General features: G+C 45.6%; 1 long non-coding RNA gene across 1 annotated transcript in view; it reads left to right on the top strand.

Annotated features, from left to right (window-relative positions):
• The first annotated feature begins 9,670 nt into the window (after positions 1–9,670).
• LOC115299033 overlaps positions 9,671–10,839 on the top strand; it is a 26,651-nt gene continuing 25,482 nt past the window's right edge. Inside the window, exon 1 of the long non-coding RNA XR_003911949.1 lies at positions 9,671–9,939. This is a non-coding gene — a long non-coding RNA (uncharacterized LOC115299033). The remainder of the gene's footprint in view (positions 9,940–10,839) is intronic.

The raw sequence follows: 10,839 nt of genomic DNA, 5'->3' as shown, positions 1-10,839 counted from the left end.
CTTTTTCTACATCTACCAACAGGATCATATGGTTTTTATCTTTTCTTTTGTTAATGTGATATATCCCACTGATGGATTTGTGAATATTGAACCAGTCCTGTAACCCAGGAATAAATCCCACTTGTTCATAATGGATAATTCTTTTTATATGCTGTTGAATTCGATTTGCTAGTATCTTGTTGAGTATTTTTGCATCTCTATTCATCAAGGATATTGGCCTGTAGTTACCTTTTTTTGCTCGGTTAGGGAATCAAAGTAATGCTGGCTTCATAGAATGAGTCTGGAATTTTCCCTCTATTTCTGTTTTTTGGAATAGTTTGAGAAGAATGGGTACTAATTCTGCATTAAATGTCTAGTAGAATTACCCAGGGAAGCCATCTGGCTCAGGACTCTTATTTGTTGGGAGATTTTTGATAACTGATTCCATTTCTTCTCTGGTTATGGGTCTGTTCAGATTTTCTATCTCTTCCTGTTTGAATTTTGGTAGTATATGTGTGTTTAGGAATTTGTCCATTTCTTCTAGGTTGTCCAGTTTGTTGGCATATAATTTATCATGGTATTCCCTGATGGCTGCTTGTATTTCTGAGGGATTGGTTATAATAGATCCATTTTCATTCATGATTTTGTCTATTTGGGTGCCCTCTCTTTTCTTTTTGAGAAGCCTGGCTAGAGGTTTATTGATTTTGTTCATTGTTTCAAAAAACCAACTCTTGGTTTCATTGATCTGTTCAATTTTTTTTTTGATTTTATATTGTTTATTTCTTCCCTGATCTTTATTATTTCTCTTCTTCGGCTGGGTTTGGGGTGCTCTTGCTGCTCTGCTTCTAGTTCATTTAGGTGCGCTGTTAGATTCTGTATTTGGGCTTTTTCTAGTTTGTTGAAATAGGCCTGGAGTGCAATGTACTTTCCCCTTAAGACTGCCTTTGCTGCATCCCAAAGACTTTGGGTTGTTGTATTTTCATTTTCATTTGTTTCCATATATTTTTAAATTTCTTCTCTAATTGCCTGATTGGCCCATTCATTCTTTAGAGAGGTGGTCTTTAACCTCCATGTTTTTGGAGGTTTTCCAGACTTTTTCCTGTAATTGATTTCAAGTTTCTTAGCATTGTGATCTGAAAGGGTGCATGGTATGATCTCAATTCTTTCATATTTATTGAGGGCTGCCCTATGGCTCAGTATGTGGTCTATCTTGGAGAATGTACCATGTGCACTTGAGAATAAAGTCAATTCCATAGCCTCAGAATGTAGACTTCTAAATATATCTGTCAAATCCATCTGCTCCAATGTGTCGTTCAGGTCCATTGTTTCCTTAGTGATTTTCTGTCTAGTTGATCTATCCATTGCTGTAAGTGGAGTATTAAAATCCCCTGAAATTAGCACATTCTTATCAGTGACATTGTTTCTGTTTGTGATTAGCTGTTTTAGGTATTTGGGTGCTCCTGAATTCAGTGCTTAGATGTTGATAATTGTTAGCTCTTCCTGATGGAGACACCCTGTGATTATTATATAATGCTCTTCTTCATCTCTTGTTACTGCTTTTACTTTAAAGTCCAGTTTGTCTGCTATTAGTATGGCTACTCCAGCTTCCTTTTGACTTCCAGTCACATGATAGATATTTCTTCATCCCCTTACTTTCAATCTGAAGTTGTCTTCATCTCTAAAATGAGTCTCTTGTAGACAGCAAATAGATGGATTTTGGTTTTTTATCCATTCTGCTACCCTATGTCTTTTCATTGGAGCATTTAGTACATTTACATTCAGTGTTATTACTGAAAAATATGGGTTAGTGTCATTTTGTTCTCTGTACGGTTCATGCTTGTAGTGGTGTCTCTGGTACTTTGTGTTCCTTGCAACATTTCCCTCATAGAGTCCCCCTTAGGATTTCTTGTAGAGCTGATTTAGTGGTGATGAATTCTTTCCAGGATTGTTTATTTGGGGAAACCTTCTATTCTGAATGACAGACTTGCTGGATAAAGGGTTCTTGGCTGCATATTTTTTCTGTTCATCACACTGAAGCCTTCCTGCCATTCCTTTCTGGTCTGCCAAGTTTTAGTAGATAGGTCTGCCAACTATTCTGATAGGTTTTCCTTTGTATGTTAGGGCCCTTTTCTCCCTAGCTGCTTTCAGAATTCTCTCTTTATCTTTATATTTTGCCAGTTTCACTATGACATGTCGTGCAGAAGGTCAATTCAAGTTATGTCTGAGGGGAGTTCTCTGTGCCTCTTGGACTTCAATGTCTGTTTCCTTCCCCAGATTGGGGAAGTTCTCAGCTATAATTTGTTCAATTACCCCGTCAACACCTTTCTCTCTCTTTCGTCTTCTTAGGAATTCCTAGGATACGAATATTGTTCCGTTTGATTGTATCACTCAGTTCTCACACTCTCCTTTTGTGCTCCTGGATCAATTTATCTTTCTTTTTCTCAGCTTCCTAGTTTTCTATAATTGTGTCTTCAAATTCACCTATTCTCCTCTTTGCCTCTTCAATCTGTGAGGTGGCCACCTCCATTTTATTATGCACTTCATTTATAGCATTTTTCAAAATTCATCACAACTATATTTTAGGTCCATAGTCTTTGTAGCAATAGTTTCTCTGATGTCTTCCATGCCTTTTTCAAGCCCAGCAATTAGTTTTATGACAATTGTTCTAAATTTTTGCTCAGATATGTTGCTTATATCTGTTTTAAGCAATTCTGTAGCTATGAATTCTTCCTGGAATTTCTTTAGAGGGAAGTTCTTTGGTTTCATCATTTTGGCTAGCTTTCTGTCTCTTGTCAATTTTAAAAGCCTTTTATGCACTCTGCACTATGAGTATTGCTATATTAAAGGAGGCTCATTGACTGTCTAGGGCCTATCCGTTCAAGAGGTGTTCTTTTAATGGTGTCCTTTGGTTTCTTTTGTTGTGCCTTTGGTTATTTTATTTCCCTACTCATATTGATATTTGGGATGCTCCACCATATGTACTTTGGTTTTTTTCTTGCGGTAGCCCTGAAATGGAAAACAGACAGACAAACACACAGGGAATACAAGCACACAAACGCACAGACAAATCAATCAAACAAGCAAACCAAAAAGGAAGAAAAAAGTGTGGGGGGACAAAAATAGCAAAAGACAAAGGGCACTCTAAAAGCATAAAACCAGAAATCCAAGCTACAAATAAACAGCAGGTTGGAGGCAGTGCTGATGGAAGAGCATATACAAAGAGAGAAGTGACAGGGGTTGGGAGGAAGCGAAATTGAACATTGACCAGGCAGAGAGACTAAAAGGCTTAATTCAGAAAGAGAAAGAGGAGAATATGGTAGGAGGTGAGGAGAAAAAAATGAAGAAAATGTTACCCAAAGAAACTATATAGTCATTATTCAAGAGTGAGAGAAAGGAAGGTAGCGACAGAGGTGTAGAATATGCATCAAGAGAATGGATTAAATGTGACTGATTAAGCAAACCAGTAACCAGAATACCCAGTCCCATGGAGGGGAGATAAGAATGAGATAAGAATTGCAAGAATTGATCTAGAGTTAATCACAGCAGTGCATCAAAGTTGGTCTTGCCTTGGGCTCCAGAAAAAAAAAGTCAGCTACCCAGTGTGGATGGGCATGGTTTGGTGTAGGTGGGTCTTGCCTCCACTGCTGGTTCTGCAGACCACTCTCTAAGGCCCCGCCTTGGTGGTTGTGGGGAGAAAAATGGCGGCGCCCCAGTCCCTTGTCGGATTTTTTTGGGTACGATCTCCCTGTGCCTCGAGTGTAGCCAAGGTGGACTGAATTGTATTTCCCACGCCCCGCCTTATTTTCCAGATCTTAGTCCACATACTTTAACGATACTGCTCAAAATGTACTCCCGCAGGCGGAGCAGCTTCCTAGCCGGGGATGGAGGAGGGAGAGTAGGGGAGTAGTTTCTCCTGGTGCTGCCTGGCATCGGGGCGCCTAGCCCAAAGAAAGCGCCACAGCTAGAGAAAGGATCCCTCCTTGAATGCGGTTACCAATGGGATGATAGGATCCCTCTCCATCCCGGGCCGAGGTTTTTCTCTTCTCCAGAGACAGCTCTATGAGTGGTTTTAGCCTCTTTCTCTTCCCCTTGTCTCTCCACGGCTCTCCGCAGAGGGGACTCCCTCCCCTCCACGCCTCTGGGTCCTGGCCCGTTTTTATTTTCCCCAGTTCACTATCACGCACCTATGAGGCTGTCTTCTTAGTGGACTCTGTCTCTTTCCTCCCATACTCTTGCGGTTCTGTGTCTTATGGCTTCAGTCCTTCTTTGAGAGATGCTGGCAGGTGAAAAGTACAGAGATCCCTACTTCTCTGCCATCTTGGCTGTGACTTAGGGCTTTTGATAATGAGCAAGCAGGCAAGTGGGCAGTACAGAAGCAGAATTGAGCAGTTATTGTAAAAAGACTACAAAGTGATGAAGAGAGCACCCTTATCCTGGTATGTAGGAAAACATTTGTTATTTTGAAAGCAAGGCTTAGGGTTTTGGGGAATTTCTAAGGAATAGCCATTACCTCAAGACCAAAGTATGCAAACTGTGTCATAAATAACCATTAACAGGGAACATTAACTCTTATCTTCTTGGGTTTTTTTCCCTTGCACCTGAGGATAATCACATAGCCCTCCGAGTGCAGGCCCAAAAGGTAAACTCTGGGACAAGATGGAAGGACCAAGGCAAAATTCATATACAAAGGGGCGGGCGGGGGGGGGGGGCGGTCCACAGGCACCAGTGGCTTGACCCTGCGGTGGTGGTGGCTAAGGTGGCTGCCAGGAACCACCACACCCAGATGTGGGACCCGCTGTTCCTGCAGGGCTGGAGGGAAGGGAAGTACGATCTGGATGGGGGGTGTGGTGGGAGTGGAAGTCTGGACTAGGCGCAGTAAACAGGAGCCTCTGGGTGCTGGATATACCCGACGTTCCCTTTAGGACGGGGCCAACGCGTGGGTGAAGAAATTTCTCTATGCTCCCAGGTGGATGGGTGCCTGTCACTGTATACACTGCATCTCAATTAAAAAAAAAAAATTGTTGCGTGGAAACCATAAACTGCACAGCTCTGTATGCCTTGCTCTGACTTTGGGGGAAAATCCAGGGCGAGGAGCGTTTTCACCCATATGCGCTCATAGGCACCTGGGGAAGGCTGGGGTCAGCTACTGGCTGAGGCCGCAGCCTCAGGAGAGGGGCAGGGGTGGGAGGTCATGGGCTTTAGTGGCCCCGCCCCGAGTCTGCTAGGGAACCCGCTCTAGCTGATCCCCCCACGTTCATCTCCCGTGGCCCACGAATGCCTCATTGTGTCCTAATAGCCTAATAACCTCACGCAAGCTGCCTCACAGGGACCCTTTGCAGGATTGGGAGACTGCGCTGGACGCTTTTTGCTGAACAGACAAGGCCAGTTCTATCACCCGCAGCAGCAAGGCCCCTGGGGTTCGCCTGCCCAGGCCGTTGCCTAGAGCAAGTGGGTAAGCACTGTGGATTCCTTCATGGACCACACCTCTGATTTCACCGAAGATGTCCGGATGAAGGGAACACAAGACGGCGAACACGTACCTGGCTGGAGGAGAGGAGAGAGGGAACCGAGTCAGACAACCTCAGGATCAGACCATTGGAGACTTCCAACCCCTTGCAGTGATCCGAAAGAGACCTATGAAGCATTAGAACGTCTACTAAAGCAGGACACTTCTAGGTATCGACAGGAGCTACAACGCAAAGAGGTGAAACTCCAACTTCTTCAAGGGAGACAGATACGGCTCAAGTCATTGAAACTAGAATCAGCCCTTCAGCAATCAGGCACAGCGTCCCCTTCCTCAGAGAACGATACTGACCACATGCTTCGACAATCCAGGGGGATGACATGGACTCTGCCAACCTCCTTTGGGTCAAACAAGAAATCAAGAGACTGGCAGATGAAATTTTCAGACTTAAGGCTGAAGTTCGCTCTGGGAAGCAAGCATTTTTCTCAGACTTCTGCAGAGGCAGCCAATACGTCTGAGCAAAATGAAATATGCAAACTACAGATTACCATCGAGGAACTTGAACAGAATCGAAAGAAGGAAATCGATGACCATTAACTGGAAGTAGAAGTACTACAGAATGTCTCTCGACTGAAACTGGCAGAGATTCATGGCAGGTACCTCCAAAAGGCAGCGGCTATGAACTCAGGATCCGAACACTGGAAAATCTGCTAGAGGAAGGTGGCTCTGGAATCAGAGTCATTGAGGACTCTGTCATTGAGGAGATGCAAAACACCATTCAAGTTCTATAAACTGAAAAAGTAGAGTCTGCCAGGAAAATTGTAGAACTCCAGGACACAATAAGATACATTAATAACAAATAATCATCTGTAGAAAGAGAAAGAGATGCTTTAAGAAGAGAATAGGATTGGATAGATGAGGAAAAGAAAGGATTGAAGAACATGAATTGCAGCCTTATGTTTTGAGACAAAGCGATACAATGACGGAAAAGGAAAGAGTTCTTGCTGAGAGTACAGCGGTGGGAGACGTGTCTGGGCCACAACAAGCGCTGTCCAGCCCTAAAAAGGAAATGATGCAACTGCATCGCTTAACCCAGGATAACCATCTCATTGGAGATGATGTGCAACTTGAAGAGCGAGTCTACATTTTAGAACAAGAAAACTCGCTGGCTGAAGGAAAGGAAGCACTTCAAGTGGCACTCGTGAAAGTCAGCAGTGAATGGGAAGTCATTGAACGTACTGCTCCAGAAGGCATGAATTTGGATTCAGAGGTACATCATTTAATATGTGACTGGGAGGCTGGTGGACAACAATTCAAGCGGCTATGACTGAGCAGGAACTCCCAACAGCAGAGTTTCGGGAGTTCGACGCACAGAAGCAAACCACACATCCCACAGTTTTGATGAAAGGTCAGCTATCAAAACAAAGAAAGGAAGGTGACAGCATCCACAGTAAATTAGAATGAGATCTCAGGGATGACAAGAGAGCTTGTCCATTGGAGGATGAGCAAATGGACATCATAAGTCAAGAGTCAGAGGTGCAAAACAAAGAATCAATTCAAAGTAAATTAGGTGTTAAGGACTTGCATCTGTCAGCTCAGTCGCCAACAGAGAATGTAAACATCCATAAGGAGAATGTTGAACTTCAGGAACATATTCAACAAAATGAGAAGGAATGTTCTGGAGTTGAGAAGGTGCTAGCACAGTATCTTCACCAAGACTCCAATAGTAAAGTTCACAGTGACTCATTTAAAGAGAGAGAAAGTGAACTTCCAAATTTGCAGCAAAACCTTTCAGAAATGGAGCACCTGAATGACAATTTAAAGAAAGTTGCTTCTGATCTCATGGGCAGAAAAATAAAAGTTGGTTTTGGTGTTGGAAGATGTAAGACATCAGCTGAAAGAACCTACTGCGTGTAACCATAAGAATTCTCTGGGAAATAAAAGTGTTGTGAGGGCTTTCAAAACAGGAAAATGAAAATTCAAAGCAAAATCGTGCTGGGCTCCAAAGGACAAAACAGCCCACCAGTAAGGGGCTCACAGACACGTATGGTTTGGGGAAGTCCATCTCCCAGCTGGAGCACAAGCGTTTCCTGAGAGAAGCTAGGGAAATTCTGTCCTCTGCTTTGGAGGAGCAGAAGAAACGTACGTAACTTATGAAAGAGAAAGCAATGCATTTTGAAAACCTGAAAGAAGAGTCAGAGTTTCTGTAGGATTTAAAGAGGCACGCCCAAGTCTTAAGAGAAAAGGAAATTTTAGAGCAAACCATGGAGAAGCAAGAGGCAAGTCTTGCGACCATGAAAGAAGAAAATGAATATTGCGAGGCAAACTGGAGCGCCTGAGCAGAGAGAGCCCAACTGCACCTCTGGTGGATCCTCAAACGCAAGACAGGATCACAGAATTAGAATGGGAAGAGGATCAACTGAATGTAGAAAGAGGTAATTTGAAGACGGAATCAGACAACAACTACTGATCATCGAAAACCAACGCCAGGGGAAGCTGCGACTGCTTCATTGTTTTCGAGAGCAGGATGGGCAGCTGGACCACCTCACAGACCAGCAGGGGCAAATGACCAGGAAACACCCTCAGCTCCTTTCGCTGAAAGATGAGATTAAGAGTTTGCAATAGAACAGATGAAGACAAACAGAAGAAACCCCAGCGCATTCCAATGGTGCTTCCTGAGGTTTGTCAAGTAACAACTTTAGAAAAACTCAAGTGAAAACCATGATTTAGCTAAAGCCGAAACTGAAAGATAAGTAAGGGGAATAAAAGAACAAGAATCAGGGATTTAAGATAAATACAAATTAAAAATTAAAAAAGATAAATAAAAAAAGAATGACTGCAGATGTATTCACCCAACTTAAAACAGTAGTTATTCTTTTTTTTCCGAAAATTTTTTATGTTTATTTATGAGAGTGAGAATGGGGGAGAGGCAGAGAGAGAGAGAGAGAGAGAGAGAGACAGACAGACAGACAGAGGACCTGAAGCAGGCTCTGTACTAACAGCCCAGACCTGAGGCGGGGCTCCAACTCATGAGCTGAGAGGCCACAGGGCACGAATTCGCAAGCCACGAGATCACAACCTGAGCCAAACTCAGATGCTTCACTTACTGAGCCACTCAGTCGCCCTGACACACAGCAATTTTTAAATTTTTATTATTAAAAAAAATGTTTTTTACCATGTATTCAGTTTGGAGAGAAAGAAAGACAGTGTGAGTAGGGTAGGGGCAATGAGAGAGGGAGACACAGAATCGGAAGCAGGCTCCAGGCTCTGAGCTGTTAGCCCGGAGCCCGATGTGGGGCTTGAAGAACTCAAGAACCCCTTAAGATCATGACATGATCCTAAGTTGGCTACTTAACTGACTGAACCACACAGGTGCCTCTATTCTTATGTTTAGTATTTATGTTAAGTAGGCTCCCCACCCAAGTGGGGCTTGACCTCTCGACCCCAAGTTCAGCAGGCACCTGCTCCACTGACTTGAGCCAGTCTGGAGCCGCAGCCTCAGAGTATCTTAATTCCTTCCCTCCCTTTCTAGTCCCACTGCTCTGCTTTGCCCCCTCCTGTTTCTTGCATGGCCGTGGCTGAGGGCAGCAGACTCCTTACTGATCTTGCTGGTCATGCAAGCACTCAGTTCAATTGTCGACTGAGACAGAGCCCTGACCAACTGCAACGCGAACACTTGTTTCCTCCCGCTGGATTCTGTGCCCTTCGCCCCAGTGCTGAGCATCCTGCTAGGTCTCCCGCCCTGCGTGAACTGCAGTTATAAAATTTTGTGGCCAGCAATAAGAAACCCAAGAAATGGGGTACCCAGGTGGCTGGGTGGCTTAAGCAACCGCCTCTTGACTTCAGCTGGGAACATGCTTTCACAGCGGTGAGATTGAGCCTGCGCTAGGCATACAGCTTGTTTGAGATTCTGTCTCTCCTCCTTCCTGTGCCCCTCCCACTTGTCCTCTCTCTCTTTTCTATCTCTCTCCGTCTCTCTCTCAAAAAAAAAAAAAAAACAAAAAAAACAGCCCAAAGCCCTCCTAGAGCACCTAAGACCACAATTCCCAGAAAGCATTGCGGTGCTGGCGGTTTGTGTCCGTTTGCTTCCTTCTCCACCTCCAACTCCTTTCGGGTTGTGTGGGCGGGACCAAAAGAGTTATCCAATGAGCGGTTCCACGGGCCGAGGGGGCGGAGATATCGCCCAATGAGCGCCTGGGCAAGGCACCGAAGAGCGGGAAGGTTGCTCCAACGTCTGAGGCGCGCGGTGTCCCTGAACCACCAGCTGAGTCCTTTGGAGCCCAGCCCTCTCTCCTGCCTTCTCGGAGGCTCGCTCCTTCCCAGGGCGTTTGTGGCTCCCGCTTTCGTGTCCTCGGTGGGCACAGCACCCCCTGAATCTCCGTGCCCATGGCCGCCAGCCTGAGGAGGCCCTCTTTCAACTCCTGTTCTGCCTTGGCGTCAGATACGGACGACGAGGGTGTGCGCGGCACTTGCTAAGATGCTTATGGATGCGAGAGGTGTCTGCCGGGCGCAGGGTTAGGGGTCGGCGTTCCTGGGGGGCTGGGGCCTAGGTGGGAGGCGGGCCTGGGATACCAGCGTGTGGGGAGCACGGTAGGACCCCAGAAGGTTCCTGTCCATTCTGGGCGACCCTCGTTTCACACCCGTGAAGTGCAGCGGTTCATTTATTTAACTGATAATTATCCCACTTCGGCGTGCGTCAGGCCTGGGGAGAGCGTGACTGGGAATCCGGCGCTGAACCAGGCGAACGGCGTCCTGTGGCCTTCGAGGGGGTTAACGTCTTGCTGGGAGACAGACGTGAAGCAAATAACTATAGTTTGGATGGCTGTAGGAGGAGGAGTGCAACCTCGTTCAGAAGTTCTGTTTCATCAGGGGTGGTTAGGATCCCAACTGTGCACCTGAAACTCAGGCCAATCAAGATCGGAGCGGGGGAGGGCGGGGATCGCCTGTCCAGGGCCACGTGACGTTGGTGTGCAGAGCCAGCGTCTGCCAGAGCCCTTGCCTGCATGCCGCAGGGGGCTGCATACTTGGGGGTGCAGTGGGGACAGCGCTGTGAGCACAGACAGGTATCACATGCCTGAAAGCTGAGGCTTGAGTGTACTTTCTTCATTCATTCCTCAGAAATTGTTGAGAGCATCCGTTGTGCCAAACCCTTCTGTTCTGAATGGTTGGTGGGTATTCAGTGATTGGGAACGCACAGGACCGGCATGGCATCTGACATCGGCTCCACGTCGTTGGGAAAGACAGGAAGGAAATCATTACCCGTGAAATACTTAATGATGCTTTGTGTTGATTGCTGAGAAATACCGCATGCCATTAGAGCTGGGAAGTGAGGCAGTAATGGTGGAGCTGAGATCAGAAGGCTGATTACAAAACGCGGGTAGAGGAGGGTGTTGAGG

This window comes from Suricata suricatta, chromosome 8, assembly GCF_006229205.1.
Source record: "Suricata suricatta isolate VVHF042 chromosome 8, meerkat_22Aug2017_6uvM2_HiC, whole genome shotgun sequence".
Lineage (NCBI taxonomy): Eukaryota > Metazoa > Chordata > Mammalia > Carnivora > Herpestidae > Suricata > Suricata suricatta.
Note: the sequence above shows the minus strand (reverse complement) of the source record. Positions and strands in the feature narration are given on the sequence as shown.